This window comes from Pleurodeles waltl, chromosome 1_1 (assembly GCF_031143425.1).
Source record: "Pleurodeles waltl isolate 20211129_DDA chromosome 1_1, aPleWal1.hap1.20221129, whole genome shotgun sequence".
Classification (NCBI taxonomy): Eukaryota; Metazoa; Chordata; class Amphibia; order Caudata; family Salamandridae; genus Pleurodeles; species Pleurodeles waltl.
This window is the reverse complement of record NC_090436.1, coordinates 930,076,493-930,096,386: the sequence shown is the minus strand read 5'-3', so window position 1 is coordinate 930,096,386 and position 19,894 is coordinate 930,076,493.

Below are 19,894 nucleotides of genomic sequence, written 5' to 3'. Positions count from 1 at the left end.
CGGTTTCTCACCTGTCGTACACTTTTCCAAACATAAATAGTGATATAGTATAAACTACATAAATTAAGGACAAACAGATCACCGTTCCTACACAACATTGGCCAATACTAAATACAAACACCTGACACTCATACACACACCACACACACACATCCACAGCACTATAAAACACACACCCACATCACCTACAACCCTTTACGAATACAAATTATTGTCACCAGACTGACACCAAGACCACCGCAACTTCTAGACACACACACACCACATACACCCACACATCTCACACACATCGCACTTCACACATACAACCACAGTACCCAACACCCACACACTTCCACACACCACACACCACCCATGTACCCACAAAGGCACCCCCGTTTCATAGATGAGGACTTGCGGGTCATGGTGGAGGAAATAGTCAGGGTAGAGCCACAGCTGTTTTGAGCACTGGTACAGCAAATATCCATAGCCAGGAAGATGGAGCTATGGCGGAGAATCGTGGACAGGATGAACGCCATGGGACAGCATCCAAGAACAAGGGACGACATCAGGAAGAGGTGGTATGACCTACGGAGGAAGGTATGTTCCGTGGCAGCAAGGCACCAGCTCACCATACAGAGGACTGGTGGTGGACCCCCACCTCCTCCCCCACAGCTCAAAGCATGGGAGGAGCAAGTCTTGCCATTACTGCATCCTGAGGGACTCACTGGAGTTGTTGGAGAACTGGACACTGGTGAATCAATATTTACTACTTATTGTAGGAGGCTGACTTGGCTTTTTGTGGGTACCTTGTGGTACTTACACCTTGTGCCAGGTCCAGTTATCCCTTATTAGTAGATTAGTAGTGTTCTGGCAGCTTAGGCTGATAGAGGTAGCTATAGCAGAGCAGCTTAGGCTGAACTAGGAGACATGCAACCACTTTTATCATATAGCACTATATCAAAAGGAACACAATACTCAGAGTTACTAAAAATAAAGGTACTTTATTTTAGTGACAATATGCCAAAAGTATCTCACAGGATATACTCCCTTAGGAGGTAAGTAAAATACACAAAATATACAAACAAACCAAAATTAGGTACTTAAAACTCTTAGAAAAGTAGTGCAAACAATGTATAACACAATAGAATGCAATAGGAGACAATAGGCCTAGGGACAACACAAACCATGTACTCCAAAAGTGGAATGCGAACCACAAATGGACCCCAGGCCTAGTGTAGTGTGTAGGGGGTCGCTGGGAGTGTAAGAAAACACTAAGGGTGTCCAAGATACCACACCAGGCTTCAATTGGGCACACAGCTCTGTGATTGTGGCCCTGTCCAGTCTATAGGTGAGTATAATGTGCCTGTTCTTCAGTGTAGCCAAGTCCACAAGAGTGTTGTACAAGGGGGTTTGTCTCCTCCTCCTATTCATTTGCAGTGGTATGTAACTAAGGGACACAAGAGCAAGTAGGCTGTCACAATTTGAACAATGGAACCACCACATCACATCAATGTGGTTTTAGCATTAATGTGATGGGACCGATGGGAATGGCAATGTATTTGCAATTTTCAGCAATGACGCAGTTATGGAAGATCTGCATGTAGTCCACCACCATGAAATGGTGACCACTTGTCCTTTATCTAGGGACAGGTGGAAGTTAGGTAACTCTGTTGACGTTGGTTGTCGTGGCGGAAGGCGGTCTTGCACTGCCGTGCAATTCCTCATTGGCTAATATGGGGTTGTAAATGGGACAGGGGCCAATTAGGATCAGCGGCAGCGGTGACGGTGTTCTCTGCCATGGACGTGACCACCATTTTCTGTCTATAACCTCACTTGATTCCTGACTTTCCACAGGAGAACACCTACAATGCGTGTGCTGCTGTGACCTGTGTCTGGAACGTACCATGGCCCGTGTGACCGGGAAAAGGGCCCCTGCCTTCACTTCAGAGGAATTGGAGCACTTGGCAGATGGGGTCGTACCCAAGTATGAACAGCTGTATGGGCCTTCAGTCCAACAGGTGAGTACACCTTGGGTACGATGCATGTGGGAAGGTTGCATGGAGATGTGTGCGCAGACATCGTGTCATTTGGGGGGATGTATGTTGGTAGTGTACATGGTGAGAGCTGGGCGATGTGTGTGTGCCAATGAAATCGGAAACGGGATTTGTGGGCCATATGTGTGACAGGCTGCATTTTATGTGTAATGGTGTCCTCCTGTCTGTATTACCTCTGCAGGTTAGCGCCCATCAACAGAAGGGATTGTGGTGTGCCAAGGACGAGCGAATCCTGGGAGTCTACAGCAGGCTGAGCACTCAATGCAGGAAACGGTGGGAGGACCTAAGACGCTGGGCACAGAAGACCGCAGAGGCCCAGCTGGGGAGGGCCTCACAATGAGGAAGGGGTGCTCATCGGAATGTGACCCCCCTGATGGCCCGCATACTGGCGGTGGTCTACCCAGAGCTGAATGGGCACTTGAGGGCATCACAGCAGCCACAAGGGCGTTACTACAATAATTGGTAGGTGGCATGAGATCCGGGTGGTGTGTGTGAGTTAGTGGGTACCCCTTAATTCCAGGTCAGAGTTTGCAGTGTGATCCAGCACAAGGGTAATGGGTGCATAGCAAATGCAGGTAACCTAGCTCGGTTGCATTCCATGTCAGTCAGGGCTTTGTGGGTCCAATTGAATGCCAGTTCAATGCATAGTGGCCATTCCTGATCCCTGTGTGTGACAGTACTGTGAATGCCAACTGTGGTGTTGGTGCTGTAATTGACCCTGTGCTCCCTTTCTCTCCCTTCCCCCTTCTCCTTCTGTCATCCTGTTCGCGGAGGAGCAGGGGCACCGGTGACAGAGGGAGCTGCATCCCACAGGACCCAGGAGGCAGAGTCCACCGACGCCGAGGCAACCAGGGGACGGAGAGCAAGGGGAGCACCACGGCAGGGACAGGAGGTGACAACACTGACTCAGATACCTCCTCCGATGGAAGCTCCCTGGTAGTGGCAGAGAACTCTGTGACCACACCAGCTGCAGGTACAGCCGCCACCCCTGTACTAGCACCGCCCTCCCAGTAGCCCCTCATAGAGTTGTCCGTGCCCGCTAATCCAGAAAGGTGGGCATCTCCTTCGCCCCAGATACCTCAAGCCCTGTCCCGGTGAGCCCTGCTGCCTTGAGTGAGGAGGCTAATGACCTCCTGAGATCCATCTCTGTAGGGCAGTCAACCATTGTGAATACCATCCAGGGGCTGGCATCCCAGATGCAGCAATGCAATGCATTCCTGGAGGGCACCCACGGTGGATTAGTGGCCCAACAGAGATTGATTCAGACTCTGGCCTCCTCTGTGATGGCAGCCATTGTCCCTGTTTCTACTGTCCCCCTCCAACTACCACTTCCCAGTCCCAGTTTCCTCAAACCCAACCCATCCAATGCACACATACAGATGAGCATGCACACAAGACATCACGCAAGAGTGGCACAGTCAAACACAGGCACCCACCTCAGTTCACAAGCACTCACACAAACACCAGACAGTTGCACACATATCCACTTCTACTGCTTCCATTGTCTCCCCCTCCTCCTCCTTCTCCACCTCCCTCACAGTAACATCCACACTCACACCTGCATGCATTGCTTCAACAGCCACCACCACCATCACCACACCAAGCATCCCACACACCCTACTAGCAGATGCCTCCACAACATCCATCCACTTGCTTGTCCCCTGTGTCCTCCCCCACCCTGTCTAACCCCCCTCCTAAAGGACACAAACGCAGGCACTCAGACACCAAACAGCCATCCACCTCACATCAGCACACTGCCCATGCACCTGCACCCAAGTCCAGCAGATGTACTCCTGCAGCAACCACTCCCTCATCCTCCACTCCCATCCCTCCTCCCACATCCCACCCCAATCCCTCTAAGAAGCTTTTACTTGCACGTCTTGACCTCTTCACTCCCCTCCCCCTGTCCTGCCCGTAATAGCAGGGTCCCAACGACCCAGCCCAGCACCTCAGTCAAACAGTCCATGGGGACAGTAGAGGCACTTCCTAGTCGTGGAGGCAAGACAGTGAAGGATCTCACTCCACCAGCCAGGAAAGGGAAGGATCCAACTCCACCATCCAGGAAAGGGAAGGATCCCACTCAACCAGCCAGGAAAGGGAAGGCTCCCACTCCACCATCCAGGAAAGGGAAGGGTCCCACTCCACCATCCAGAAAGGGAAGGATCCCACTCCACCAGCCAGGAAAGGGAAGGATCCCACTCCACCAGTCAGGAGAGGTAAGGTTCCCATGCATCCACCAATGCAAGAAAAGGTTCCCACTTAACCACCAATGGAAGAAAAGGTGCCCACTCAACCACCAATGACAGGCAATAAGCCCTCACCTCCAGCGGGGACACAGCAGCCCTCACCTCCAACAGAGGCTGCCCAGGTAACACCTCCCCCAGCAGAGACAATGCAGCCCTCACCTCCAGCAGAGGCTGTCCAGGAGACACCTCCCCCAGCAGAGACAATGCAGCCCTCACCTCCAGCTGAGGCACAGCAGCCCTCACCTCCAGCAGATGGCATGTAGGCCACCCTCCAGGGACTGTTCTACAAGGATACCCCTCCAGGATCAATGGAAAATTTCCCCAACTCAAAGACTGTGGCCTTGCACTGTCCAGCATTAGGAAAGGGGCATTGAGCCCTTCCTGTACCAGTGAGCAGGTTCCCCACCTCATAGACTGTAACCCTGCACTCTCCAGCATTGAGAAATGGACATGGAGTCCCCTCCAGGATCAGTGGGCAAGTTCCCCACCTCAGAGACTGTGACCTGGCACTCCCCAGCATTGGGAAATGGGCATGGAGCCCCCTCCAGGATCAGTTGGCAAGTTCCCCACCTCAGAAACTGTGTCCTTGCACTCCCCAGCAATGGTAAATGGGCATGGAGTTTCCTCCTGAACCAGTGGGCAAGTTACCGACTTCAGCTGATGTCCCCCCCATCTCCCTTCCCCCTGAAGTGCCTGTCCAGTTCCATGATGTTGCCCCTGCACAGTTTTGTGCCTAGTTAGTCAGGATCAAGTTGAGGCTTGGACTGTGCCCTGTGGCCTTGTGGGCCTTATCGACTTTGGACTGGGCATTGGCCCTTTCTAGACAATTGTTTATGTATCTCTGTTCTAAAATTGGTTCATATGGTGGCTTTTGCCTTGCAATTACAATTTCAGTACTGCTGACCTCTAGACCTTGTATTATTATGTTGTGTGTCCTATGTCATTGGTTTACATCTGCCGCTGGTTCTGTGTATGGTGTGTGTCTATAAATGGTGTGTGTCGTGCATGTGTGTGTCACTCTCTTTTGCCTCCCTCCCTCATTTGTGTGCTAGGTGGCTGTACTCAATGTCGTTGTCTTCGCCAGCGTTGGTGTTCCAGGTGGAGAATGGCATAGAAGAGCATCGGGAAGACTTGAAGTTCTGGTTCCATGGCAGCATTGAGCTTTTCTGTGTCTCTGTTGGTGAGTCTTTAGGTTTCTGTGATGTGTTTCCACTAGGCTTTTGATGGCGTTGGTACCGCCCCGGAAATCGTGGCGGTGTGCTTCGTCATGATATGGTGGGTGGTACCTTGTCTTCAGCCTGGCTATTGATGGCTACAGTTGTGGCGCGTGGTGTTAACGCCCTGGTGGATGGTGTGGTACATTGACTGTCTATGGGAGTTATCACTGCCATGGTCATAATTTGGCGGTAATTACCACCAGCCTGTTGTCAGTATTACCGCCAATTTAACCGTCACCACCAATGTCATAATGACCACCAATGTGTGTTAAATTTCGTAAATAGAGTACGCTTGAGCTATTTGCTTCAAAAAATTGTCTAACCATTCAGTATGCAGTGTATTATCAAGCAATTGAACACTATAAAGTGAGATCACTGGAATATTTGTCAATAAACAGTATCAGTGAGTATACCTATAAATATATATATATATATATATACATATATATATATGGTATCACTGATAATGCCTGCAATTCCAATAATGGTGTATGGATGTCAAATCCAAACCTGCACATGGTGATATTATCATGCCTTTAATTATCAATCACGCATCAGTGGCCTAAGTACTTATCACTCACAAATCCAGCCCTAGGGCTTAGTGGGTATATATATATATATTGCCACTATAGATCGCAATTTCCACTAGGTAGTTATAGTTTTGCTAATATCTTTGATGCTGCTTGATGTAATTTTCCAAAAAAACAAATGTTCATGTGCAATTCAGCTTCTGTCTGGAAAGTTTCAGGGTGATCCATCAAGCATGGGCCAACAAAAAGAGGGGGGTCCAAAACACTTATTATCCATTCATTTTTCCATAGGGATTTTCAACAGCGATAGCGCCGAAACTACTGGATGGAATTGCACCAAATTTTGCATAAAGGTAGCTCTTGGTCCAGAAAGAGCCCTTTTTGTTATTTGGTGTAAATATTTTCAGTTGTTTTAGAGAAATTAAAGGAAATCTAAATTTGTATATGTAGGGATGTGAGGGCATCAATAGCGTCAACAATAATTACCTTATTGCCCCTTACCCTGCACCATGGTGCACCATATCTTAAATGAGGTGCACACACGGTGGCGGTAGGTGGTGGCACAAGGGAAGTGGAGCTGCACTGGGAGCAGCGCCACTTTCCTTAAATCTGCCACAAAGTAAGGGATGGATGCTTAAATTCATCTCAGCCACTGGCAATCGCTTGGGCCGCCTCCCAATCTATCATGTTCTGCCCACCAGGAAACCTCAGTTTGGACTCCGACATATGCAAATCAATCAATCAATCAAAATTATTTGTAAAGCGTGCTACATACCCGTGACGGTTTCAAGGGGCTGTGGGTGGGAGGGGTGCTGCTACTGCTCGAAGAGCCATGTCTTGAGGAGTTTTCTGAAGGAAAGAAGGTCCTGGGTCTGTTGTAGATGCGACGGGAGGGTGTTCCAGGTCTTGGCAGCGAGGTACGAGAATGATCTGCCACAGGAAGATTTGCGCCGGATGCAGGGGATGGAGGCGAGGGCGAGGTTTGCGGAGCAGAGTTGCAGGGTAGAGGTGTAGAAGCTGAGTCTGTTGTTCAGGTATATTGGTCCGGTGTTGTGGAGTGCCTTGTGTGCGTGGGTGAGGAGCTTGAAGGTGATTCTCTTGTTGATGGGGAGCCAATGAAGGTCTCTTAGGTGGGTGGTGATGTGGCTGTGGCGAGGGATGTTGAGGATGAGTCGGGCGGAGGTTTTTTGGATGCATTGGAGGCGTTGTAGGAGTTTTGATGGGATACCGGCGTAGAGGGCGTTGCCGTAGTCGAGTCTGCTGCTGACGAGGACCTGGGTTACTGTTTTTCTTGTTTCTGTTGGAATCATTTGTAAACTCTGTGAAGCATGCGGAGGGTGTTGTAGCAGGAGGAGGAGATTGGGCTGACCTGCTTTGACATGGAGAGTGAAGAGTCGAGGGTGAAGCTGAGGTTTCGTGCGCTGTCGGTAGGTGTCGGTGGGGGACCCAGCGTGGTCGGCCACCATGAGTTGTCCCAGGCGGAGGGGGTGGGCCCAAGGATGAGGACCTCTGTTTTGTCGGAGTTCAGCTTTAGCCGGCTGTCTCTCATCCAGTCGACGATGGCTTTTAGTCCCTCGTGGAGGTTGGTTTTGGCGGTGTGCGGGTCCTTGGTGAGGGAAAGGATGAGTTGGGTGTCATCGGCGTAGGAGATGATGTTGAGGTTGTGCTCATGGGCCACTTATGCAAAGGGGGCCATGTAGATGTTGAACAGCGTCGGGCTGAAGGATGAGCCCTGGGGTACACCGCAGATGATGTTGATCAGTGTTTACCCTGCTCCTCATTAGAACAGTCCAGCCCAAACAGCCAAGCCAGGTCCTCTGTGAACTGGAAGACAACCAACCCATGCAGATTTTGCATCATGGTACGGACCAATGACAAAGAACTAAAAAATAAACTTAGAATTTGTTGAGGAAAATTAATTGCTGAATATTTGACTCAATAAGGTTACTGTCAATACATATTGAAATAAATATAGTAGAGTATGGTGGCAGACTGTCATCCTATCCTAGCATGGCCTTTGCATAGTAAGAGGAGATTTTAAGACATAGCTGACTAGTTGGATTTCTGTGAATTGTCCTGTCAGACAGAAGTAATTGCCAGAGAAACGCAGGACTATTGATGTTTGGAGGATGTTCAAAGTATGTAAGTAGCTTTACCTCAAACAGATACAAGAGAGACTTTATGATCATGTTCTTTAGACAAACGGCCAGAGTTTGGCAGATGGGTGGTCTGTCACAAGTGTGACAGATATCTTGTTTGCCTTATTACAAGTGCATTCGAATATAATGCATTTGTAATATGGTGGACTAGACATCTGCCACCTCTGTGACACAGGGCCCGCCGCCTAATTGCAATAGGATTAGGATATAATGCAATTGTGATAAGGCGGACAGGATAACTGTCACATTTGTGACAGAGTACCCGTCCCTCAAGTTCTAAATCAAGTCAAAGCTCTAATATTGGCCCGTAGGGGTAGGTTTTCACTGGTTTATGGTGTTATGCTTCGCAACAATTAGATGTATGCATTTTGCATTCTGAGAAAATGAATGAAAAACGGAACTGTGCGTCAAATATTTTTAAATCTTAAGATTGCTGGAAAATTATAGGCTTTCCTTGAATTGATGTCGGTGTCCAGCATAATGACTTGTGTAGGAGGCTGGCCTGGCTTATAGTGGGTACCTTGTGGTACTTACACCCTGTGCCAGGTCCAGTTATCCCTTATTAGTAGAATATAGGTGTTTCTACCAGCTTAGGCTGATAGAAGGTAGCTATGGCAAGGCTTAGGCTGAACTAGGAGACATGCAAAGCTCCTACTATACCACTTATATCATATAGCACAATATCATAAGAAAACACAATACTCAGAGTTACTAAAAATAAAGGTACTTTATTTTTATGACAATATGCCAAAAGTATCTCAGTGAGTACCCTCAGTTAGAAGGTAGGTAATATACACAAGTTATATGTACACAAACCCAAAACAGGTAAGTAAGAGTAAGAAAAGTAATGCAAACAGTGTAGAATTACAATAGGATGCAATAGGCAAACAAAGGTCTAGGGGCAACACAAACCATATACTCCAAAAGTGGAATGCGAATCACAAATGGACCCCAGACCTATGGGAGCTTGTAGAGGATCGCTGGGACTGTAAGAAAACAGTCAAGGTGTCCAAGATACCCCACCCCAAGATCCTGAAAAGTAGGAGTAAAGTACCCCTACTATCCCAATAGGACACACAAGTTGTGATAGGGGGATTCCGCAAGAACCACAAACACCAGCAAAGCACTGAATACAGATTCCTGGACCTGAGGACCTGCAAGGCAAGGGGACCAAGTCCAAGAGTCGCAATAGTGTCCGGGGGGGGCAGGAGCCCAGGAAACTCCAGATGAAGGTGCAAGAAGGCTGCCTCCGGATGGAAGAAGCTTAGGATTCTGCAACAACGAAGAGAGCTAGAAACTTCTCCTTTGGATGGAAGATGTCCCACGGCATACTGGAGGTTGCCGAAGTGTTTCCACACAGAAATACCACAAACAATCCTTGCTAGCTGCAAGGGTCGTGGTAGAGGTTTTTGGGTGCGGCTGGGGACCAGGAAGGACCAGGATGTCGCCCCTTGGAGGAGGAGACAGAGGGGGCACTCAGCAACTCAGCGAGTCCCCACAGAAGCAGGCAGCACCCGCAGAAGTACCAGAGCAGGCACTTAGAATATTTGTGAACCGGAGCTGGCTCAGAGTTACAAAGGAGGGTCCCACGGTGTCGGAGTCCAACTCAGAGGGTTGAGCATTGTAGGACAGAGTGCTGGGGACCTAGGCTAGGCTGTGCACAAAGGAATCCTTGGAGGAGTGCACAGAAGCTTGAGCAACTGCAAATCACGCAGTACACATGTTTGCAGTCTAGCATGGGGAGGTCTTACCTCCACCAAACTTGGACTGAAGGATCACTGGACTGTGGGAGTCACTTGGATAGAGTTCCTGTGTTCCAGGGACCACGCTCGTCAGGATGAAAGGGGACCCAGAGGACCGGTGATGCAGTCTTTTGGTGCCTGCGTTAGCAGGGTGAAGATTCCGTTGACCCACGGGAGATTTCTTCTTGGCTTCCAGTGCAGGGTGAAGGCAGATGACCCCTAGAGCATGCACCACCAGGAAACAGTTGAGAAATCCGGCAGGATTAGGCACTACAATGTTGCTGGTAGTCATCTTGCTACTTTGTTGCGGTTTTGCAGGCGTCCTGGAGCAGTCAGCGGTTGATCCTTGGCAGAAGTCGAAGAGGGAAGTGCAGAGGAACTCTGGTGAGCTCTTGCATTCGTTATCTGAAGAATTACCCAGAGGAGAGATACCCAGAAAAGGAGGTTTGGCTACCAAGAAATGAGGATTGGCTACCAAGAGAGGTAAGAGCCTATCAGAGGGGGTCTCTGACGTCACCTGCTGGCACTGGCCACTCAGAGCAGTCCAGTGTGCCCCCAACACCTCTGTTTCCAAGATGGCAGAAGTCTGGGACACACTGGAGGAGCTCTGGGCACCTCCCCTGGGAGGCACTGGTCAGGGGAGTGGTCACACCCCTTTCCTTTGTCTAGTTTCGCACCAGAGCAGGGCTGGGGGATTCCTGAACTGGTGTAGACTGGCTTATGCAGAGATGGGCACCATCTGTGCCCATCAAAGCATTTCCAGAGGCTGGGGGAGGCTACTCCTCCCCAGCCCTTCACACCTATTTGAAAAGGGAGAGGGTGTAACACCCTCTCTCAGAGGAAATCCTTTGTTCTGTCTTCCTTGGCTGGGGCTGCCCAGACCCCAGGAGGGTAGAATCCTGTCTGAGGGGTTGGCAGCAGCAGCAGCTGCAGTGGAAACCCCGGAAAGGCAGTTTGGCAGTACCCGGGTTCTGTGCTAGAGACCCGGGTGATCATGGAATTGTCCCCCCAATACCAGAATGGTATTGGGGTGACAATTCCATGATCTGAGACATGTTACATGGTCATGTTCGGAGTTACCATTGTGACGCTATACATAGGTATTGACCTAGGTATAGTGCACTTGTGTAATGGTGACCCCGCACTCACAAAGTCCCGGGAATTTGCCCTGAACGATGTTGTGGCACCTCGGCTAATGCCAGGGTGCCACACACTAAGTAACTTGGCACCCAACCTTCACCAAGTGAAGGTTAGACATATAGGTGACTTATAAGTTACTTATGTGCAATGAAAAATGTCTGTGAAATAACGTGGACGTTATTTCACTCAGGCTGCAGTGGCAGGCCTGTGTAAAAATTGTCTGAGCTCCCTATGGGTAGAAATACTGCAGCCCATAGGGATCTCCTGAAACCCCAATACCCTGGGTACCTAAGTACCATATACAAGGGAATTATATGGGTGTACCAGTGTGCCAACGAGAATTGGTAAATTTAGTCACTAGCCTGCACTGACAAATTTAGAAAGCAGAGAGAGCATAAACGCTGAGGTTCTGGTTAGCAGAGCCTCAGTGATACAGTTAGGCACCACACAGGGAACACATACAGGCCACAAACGTATCAGCACTGGGCCTTGGGTTGCAGGATCCCAGTGAGACAGTAAAAACACAGTGACATATACTCATAACAGGCCAAAAGTGGGGGTAACAAGGCTAGAAAGAGGCTACCTTCCTACAACTCGCATGAGACTTTTTGAATGATTTAAAGGATAACAGTGACTTGTTTTTATACAGGGCTTTGGTTTAAATACTGTAAATAATAAATGTAACTTCCATGAAATTTCGTGGTGTACAAACTTTAAATATTAATTATCAACTATAAAGAAATATTAACACCCGAATAATCGTGATTAAAATTAAAGGAGTTATTACATTGCAAGTGCCTTTGACATCTTTTAACTTAAAATGTATTCTTCTTTGTAACCTATTTCTTTAGAACTAAAGTTGAAATATAGGGACTAATGATCATAAACGTTAAAATGTTCGTAGGTCAGTTGCCTTTGTGATGCAAACATCAGTAAGTGATTCACTGTAAGACTTTAGAAGACGTACCTGATTTCTACGATGTTATTTTTGTACATAACATGAAGGACCTTAAATGAGAGGGAAGGTATAGTAACTACTTACAGTAATCGACTTTTTTTCTGATTAAATATGAGTCTCAATTACCAGCAATAAAGGCACTTCGCAATCAGTATTTGAGATATGAAAATATGACACGCGGTCTCCTCAAAAACAATCAACTACTATATTGTGGCAGCATGATAGATAAAGTCTCTATTTCTGTCTACATGAAATCGCTGGGTATGTAGCAGCTTTGAAGATTTATGCACTTGCACAGAATGTGTGACAAATGAGAACTCTGATGTGTGTTGAAAGGTTTGTATTAGGCTGATCGTGTTTCAATTTGCAGGGCGTCAATTGTTAAGAGGAAATGGGAATGGACAATTTAAGCACCTCAGTGCTCAAAAGTATGCAGGTTGCTAAATAGCAGATATTACTGGTAGACATGACAAGAACATACTTGAAGATAATTGAAAATAGTTCTGGGGACTTGTAGCCAGAAGAGCTGCTCCAAATGAATAATTTTTCGCAGTGCAGAGTGAAGATAGGATTTTCCTGCGATAATTACTGTAGGATCAATTAAAATTGAGATTAGGTAATGAAAACTATAGTTTATTGCAAAAGCTGCTCCTCTAATGGAGACTATGGCCCTCATTATGACCCTGGCGGTACAAAGACCAGCAGGGCCACGGTGGCGGTCTCACTGCCGACGGGCCAGTGATGAAGACCGCCACATCACGAGTGTGGCGGTTTGTCCTCTGCCAAACAGCCACATCTCCACTGGTACCTCCAGGGAGGTAGGACAGCTGGGCCAGAGGACAGCACCTCCGGGCCGGCTGTTCACTGATGACCACCGCTGTATAATGAGTCGGCTTTCCGCCAGGGTTTTTGTGGCAGCAGCACCTCCATGAAAACCCTGGTAGAAAGGCTTTTGGTGACAGGAAATTCCTTTCCTGTCGCTGGCAGGCAACTTTCCCAACCCCTGCCCCTGCAATTACAATACTCCCTACCCCCTCTTTCATGACAGCACCCCCCTTACCCACCTTCTTCCATGACATTACCCCTCCCCACCCCTCTTCCAAAACAGCACTACCCTCCCTGCATACATGCACACACACACCCACATGCACCCCGCATACACGCATTCACCAACACTTACAGACATATACGCATTCACCAACACTTACATACACGCATTCATCAACACTTACATACATACACTCATTCACCAACATGCATACATACACTCATTCACTCGCACCAGCAGACACGCATTCATACAAACATTTCAACATGCACTCACTTCAATCACACACACATTCATACACGCATTCAAACACGCATAAACACACGCATACACACACATACATACTTACATTCACACATGCAGACATACACGAACTCACACATGCACTCAAAACAGACCCCACTCTCCATCCCCCTTCCCTGTCAGACGATCGACTTACCTTGTCGGTAAGGAGGTCGTCCACCAGGGAACAGGATCCAGCGCTAACACCGCCAGCAGCGCCCCACATCAGGACACCCCCATGCCGTATTACTGCTCATAATATGGCGGGCGGAGTCCTTTTGGTGTGGCAGTGAAGGCAGTGGAAATCCCTCTGCGTCATCGACCACCAGCACGACTGCTGAAGGATTTCAACCCAATTTGTGGCAGAAATCCTTCAGTACTTGTAATATAGCACCCGCGGCTTCTGCAGTCTGTGTAAAAGACTGCCAAAGTCGTAATGAGGTCCTATGAAAAGTGTGAAAGTCGGTTATGAGACTTACAAAAAGGTTTCTCCATTTACTGATAAGTGCACACATTTTAAGAGGGCTAAGCAGTACCATTTTATTTGGTGGACAATGCTGCATTCAGAGAAGATCAAATAGAGGGCACACTTCATACAGAATGTCAGAGCATTTCTGTATGTAGACATGCCTACATTTTGAACACATATGCACCTTTTTGTTTCTCCGTTAAGCTACACTTAGCACTAGGGTTAAAGAAAGTTTAGGGTTGTGTTTAGAGTTAGGGCTAAGAGTAGAATTCGGATTGGGTTTAAGTCAGCATAAGAATTTGAAATATAACGTGTGAGGAAGTGGTACATTAGGTTGAATGGATTGGAATCTGCACCAATTAATAAATTCATTGTCCTGTTAGGTCCAGTCAATGTTTAATATAATAATTTAATATAATGATATAAACCTGAGCTCAATCCCTGATATCCATGGCATGGAGCAGACGTGTTTAACTTACCGAAAATGTGTAAAATAAGCGCCAATACAGTTGAAATGTTGAAAACACAGCATTATAAACTCCCCCAATTCAGCCTCCTTACAAGCTTGGTGGTCCCAACGTGGGACTGCCAAACTTTTGGGGAGGAAGCCACCGATCCCCCGCCCTATTACAATGTTCCCGTCAGTCAGACCAGTGGAAACTTTGTAATAGAGTGACAGCGGTACGACACAGCACCCGGCTTCCTTAAAGGAGCCAAGTGCTTTTTCGTAGCACATAGGGGGCCACATGCACCCTCAGAATGCTCACTGTCTGCAAAGCAGACAGTGCTAATTTCGATGGTGCTGGGCACGGGGGCCCCAGCACACCCTTTCCACTAGCCTTTCCATGCCGGTGAAACTGCCATGGAAAGACTGGTGGTGAGGGGAGTTGTAATCAGCCCGGCAGAGCTGAGTTCAGTTCTGCTCAGGCTGAATACAACTCAGACCACCGTCACCATGTTCCCAGTGGGGACAGCGGTCCTCTGGCAGGTCTGCCACCCAGGGTTGCAATTGGGCAGTCGGGCTGCCGTACTTTGGGCAACATAAGTGTGGCAGTCTTCTAACCTCCACATTCGTAATAAGGCCTTGAGTCCCTAAAGGAACCAAAGTGGCTTTAAAAAAATAAAAGTTCCTTATTTGCAAAAGTTTTAGGAGTAGGCAGTTACCCTTTGGACCACTGCCTACTCCGCCTTGAGGGTTCCAGCTCAATTCCCATTGTGAATCAATTACCACCTTCTTTGAGGAGTATGGTAACTGGTCAAGTCGTTTGATACCAGGATTGCCCTAGCAAACCAATGATACATTTGTTACTGATTTGCAATTTGAAAGGAATTTGGAAGGAACTTCAGTTTCATCCTATTTGCAATTTAGAACAGGCTATAAAACACATATAACAAACTTTTCTGACTCAAAAAATGAGGTTTGTACTTGTCAAACAGGAATTTTGCAGTGAGGTTTCTCATTTTTCACAAATCACAGTGTTTCACACTCCTTTTGTGCATCTGACCATTAATGACTAAAATGACAAAAAAACACCATAGTGGTCATGATAAATATTATAGGAAAACACTTTTGTAATAAAAACAATAGCAGACGAAAAACCCAGTACAGTCTAAGTGGTGTAGGAGACTGGAACTTAGGAACCATTTGCAGGTAAATTGCGATGGAACTGTAGTAGTTGGTGGTTTATTCTGGTCAAACGTTTTACCAATTAATATATAAACTTTTCTGTTATGGAATAAATTCCGCATATCAAGGCTATAGAATGTAGTCTTGGACTTAACACCAAATGTGTAAGTGGCTTAAACTGCTATGGTGAAGGCATAGAGATCATATTTTTCCTACACCAAAACATTTAAAAAAGTCCCATGAGTTTGGTTTCTCAATAGACAAAATATCCAAATGATGACCAGTTCTTAAGAACACAGTCAATGGTTTTACAGTGAGGGGGCATTCCTATAGCTCCATTTCTGGTTCACATCATAATATCCAGTTTCCACTGATCCTTTGAATTTCTTTGCATTACCACAAGTTTCTTTTGTCCTTTGGACATTCTGCACTCCTACGACAAAGCAGATAAGTTCTGTATAGCAGTTAGGAAACTAGTGAGTTTAAATGGTATACTCGTTGGTCGGCAATTGCTTAATATACTCCTTGATATTCTGCACTCTCCTGCCTCTGGTGAGTCACATTGGCAAGAAGACTTCACTGGCAGGACCTGGAGCCATTGAACTTTATTGCTGCATTCATTGTGCAGTTTCAACTGTTTACGTACCGTAAAAATCATAGGCCAAAATGTAAGAGGGCCTAGTGCCTCCTTGTGCCACATTAGCACCATTTTTCATGTCTTTAATGTGGCTCAACAAGGCCAAATTTGCCATGTCATATTTATAAATTGGTGCAATGCATGCAAAGCTCCACTTTGTAACCCCTTGAGCCACATTATGCCTGTGTAGGAGGCTGGCCTGGCTTATAGTGGGTACCTGATGGCACTTACACTTTGTGCCAGGTCCAGTTATCCCTTATTAGTAGATTAGTAGTTTTCTAGCAGCTTATGCTAATAGAGGTAGCTATAGTAGAGCAGCTTAGGCTGAACTAGGAGACATGCAAAGCTCCTACTATACCACTTATATCATATAGCACTATATCATAAGAATCACAATACTTAGGGGGTCATTCCAACTTTGGCGGGCGGCGGAGGCCGCCCGCCAAAGGTCCCCCGTCGAAAGACCGCTCCGCGGTCAAAAGACCGCGGGGGTAATTTTGACTTTCCCGCTGGGCCGGCGGGCGACCGCCAAAAGGGCGCCCGCCGGCCCAGCGGGAAAGACCCTGCAACAATGAAGCCGGCTCCAAATGGAGCAGGCGGAGTTGCAGGGGTGCGACGGGTGCAGTAGCACCCGTCGCGATTTTCACTGTCTGCAAAGCAGACAGTGAAAATCCTAATGGGGCCCTGTTAGGGGGCCCCTGCACTGCCCATGCCAGTGGCATGGGCAGTGCAGGGGCCCCCAGGGGCCTCACAACACCCATTCCCGCCATCCTGGTTCTGGCGGTGTAAACCGCCAGAAACAGGCTGGCGGGAAGGGGGTCGGAATCCCCATGGCGGCGCATGGAGGATTCTCTGGGCCAGGGGTAATCCGGCGGGAAACCGCCGGATCCCCTTTTCTGACCTCAGCTTTACCGCCATGGTCAGAATAGCCCTGGAAGCACCGATAGCCTGTTGGCGGTGCTTCCGTTGCCCTCCGTCCTGGCGGTCATGGACCGCCAGGGTTGGAATGAGGGCCTTAGTCTTACTAAAAATAAAGGTACTTTATTTTAGTGACAATGTGCCAAAAATATCTCAGGTGACATACTCCCTTAAGAGGTAAGTAAAATACACAACATATACACACAAACCAAAATCAGGTAAGTAAACAGTTAGAAAAGTAGTGCAAACACTGTAGGATACATTAGGATGCAATAGGCCTAGAGGCAACACAAACCATATACTAAGAAAGTGGAATGCAAACCACTTAGGGACCTCAGGCCTAGTGTAGTGTGTAGAGGGTCACTGGGAGTGTAAGAAAACACTAAGGGTGTCCAAGATACCCCACCCCAAGACCCTGAAAAGTAGGAGTAAATTTACCCTTCTTCCCGAGAAACACACTAAAGATGTGATAGGAGATTCTGCAAAGACAACAACTGACTGCAAAGCACTGAAGACGGATTCCTGGACCTGAGGACCCGTAAAGGAAGGGGACCAAGTCCAAGAGTCATGAAAGTGTCCGTGGGGGCAGGAGCCCACTAAACCCCAGATGAAGGTGCAAAATGGCTGCCTCTGGGTGGAAGAAGCTGAAGATTCTGCAACAACGGAAGATGCCAGAAACTTCTCCTTTGCACATAAGATGTCCCACAGCATGCTGGAGGATGCATAGTTGTTACTATGCAGAAAGATCGCAAACAAGTCTTGCTAGCTGCAAAGGTTGTGGTTGAAGAAAATGGGTGCTGCCTGGGCCCAGGAAGAACCAGGAGGTCGCCCCTTGGAAGAGGAGACAGAGGGGGCACTCAGCAGTGCAGAGAGCCCATGCAGAAGCAGGCAGCACCAACAGAAGCACTTGAACAGGTGTCCAAGAAACCTGAGCATGGCAGTCATCTCAACACTACAAAGGAGGGTCCCACGAAGCCGGTGGTCAACTCAGTGAGTTGAGCAATGCAGGACAGAGTGCTGGGGACCTGGGCTGTACTGTGCATAAGGGATTCCCTGCAAAACTGCACAGAAGCCCTAGCAGCTGCAGTTCACGCAGTACACAAGATTACCGTCTGGCATAGGGAGGCAAGGACTTACCTCCACCAAATGTGGACTGAAGGACCTCTGGACTGTTAGGGTCACTTGGATCTAGCTCCTCTGTTCCAGGGACCACGCTTGTCAAGATGAGAGGGGACCCAGAGGACCGGTGATGAAGAAGTTTGGTGCCTGCGTTAGCAGGGGGAAGATTCTGTCGACCCACAGGAGATTTCTTCTTGGCTTTCAGTGCAGGGTGAAGGCAGACAGCCCTCAGAGCATGCACCACCAGGAAACAGTCGAGAAAGCCGGCAGGATTAGGCACTACAATGTTGCTACTTTGTTGCAGTTTTAGGTGTCCTGGAACAGTCAGCAGTCGATCCTTGGCAGAAGTCAAAGAGAGAGATGCAGAGGAACTCTGGTGAGCTCTTGCATTCATTATCTGAAGAGAAACCCACAGGAGAGACCCTAAATAGCCCTCAGAGGAGGATTGACCACCTAACCAGGTAAGCACCTATCAGGAGGAGTCTCTGATGTCACTTGCTAGCACTGGCCACTCAGAGGCCTCCATTGTGCCCTCACACCTCTGCCTTCAAAATGGCAGAGGTCTGGGACACACTGGAGGAGCTCTGGGCACCACCCCTGGGGTGGTGATGGACAGGGGAGTGGTCACTCCCCTTTCCTTTGTCCAGTTTCATGCCAGAGCAGGGGCCGGGGGGGTCCCTGAACTGGTGTAGACTGATTTATGCAAGGAGGGCACCATCTGTGCTCTTCAAAGCATTCCCAGAGGCCAGGAGAGGCTACTCCTCTCAGGCCCTTAACACCTATTTCCAAAGGGAGGGGGTGTAACACCCTCTCTCAGAGGAAATCCTTTGTTCTGCCTTTCTGGGACTGGGCTGCCCGGACCCCAGGAGGGCAGACGCCTGTCTGTGGGTTGGCAGCAGCGGTAGCTGCAGTGAAAACCCCAGAGAGCCAGTTTGGCAGTACCCGGGGTCCTTGCTAGAGCCCCAGGGATGCATGGGATTGGCACCCCAATACCAGATTTGGCATGGGGGGACAATTCCATGATCTTCGACATGTTACATGGCCATGTTCGGAGTTACCATTGTGAAGCTACATATAGGTATTGACTTATATGTAGTGCACACGTGTAATGGTGTCCCCGCACTCACAAAGTCTGGGGAAATTGCCCTGAACTATGTGGGGGCACCTTGGCTAGTGACAGGGTGCCCTCATACTTAGTACCTTTGCACCTAACCTTTACTAAGTGAGGGTTAGAGATATAGGTGACTTATAAGTTTGTTAAGTGCAGTGTAAAATGACTGTGAAATAACGTGGACGTTATTTCACTCAGGCTGCAGTGGCAGTCCTGTGTAATATTCGTCTGAGCTCCCTATGGGTGGCAAAAGAAATGCTGCAGCCCATAGGGATCTCCTGGAACCCCAATACACTGGGTACCGAGGCACCATATACTAGGAATTATAAGGTTGTTCCAGTATGCCAATCAGAATTGTTAAAAATGGTCACTAGATGGCAGTGACAATTTTAAAAGCAGAGAGAGCATAAGCACTGAGGTTCTGGTTAGCAGAGCTTCAGTGATACAGTTAGGCACCACACAGGGAACACATTTAGGCCACAAACTATGAACACTGGGGTCCAGGCTAGCAGGATCCCAGTGAGACAGGCAAAAACAAACTGACAAACAAGTAAAAATGGGGGTAACATGCCCAGGCAAGATGGTACTTTCCTACAGCTTGTGCCAGGAATAATGAATGCAAGGGGGGCATTCCTCCACTAGGGGACCAGAAAAA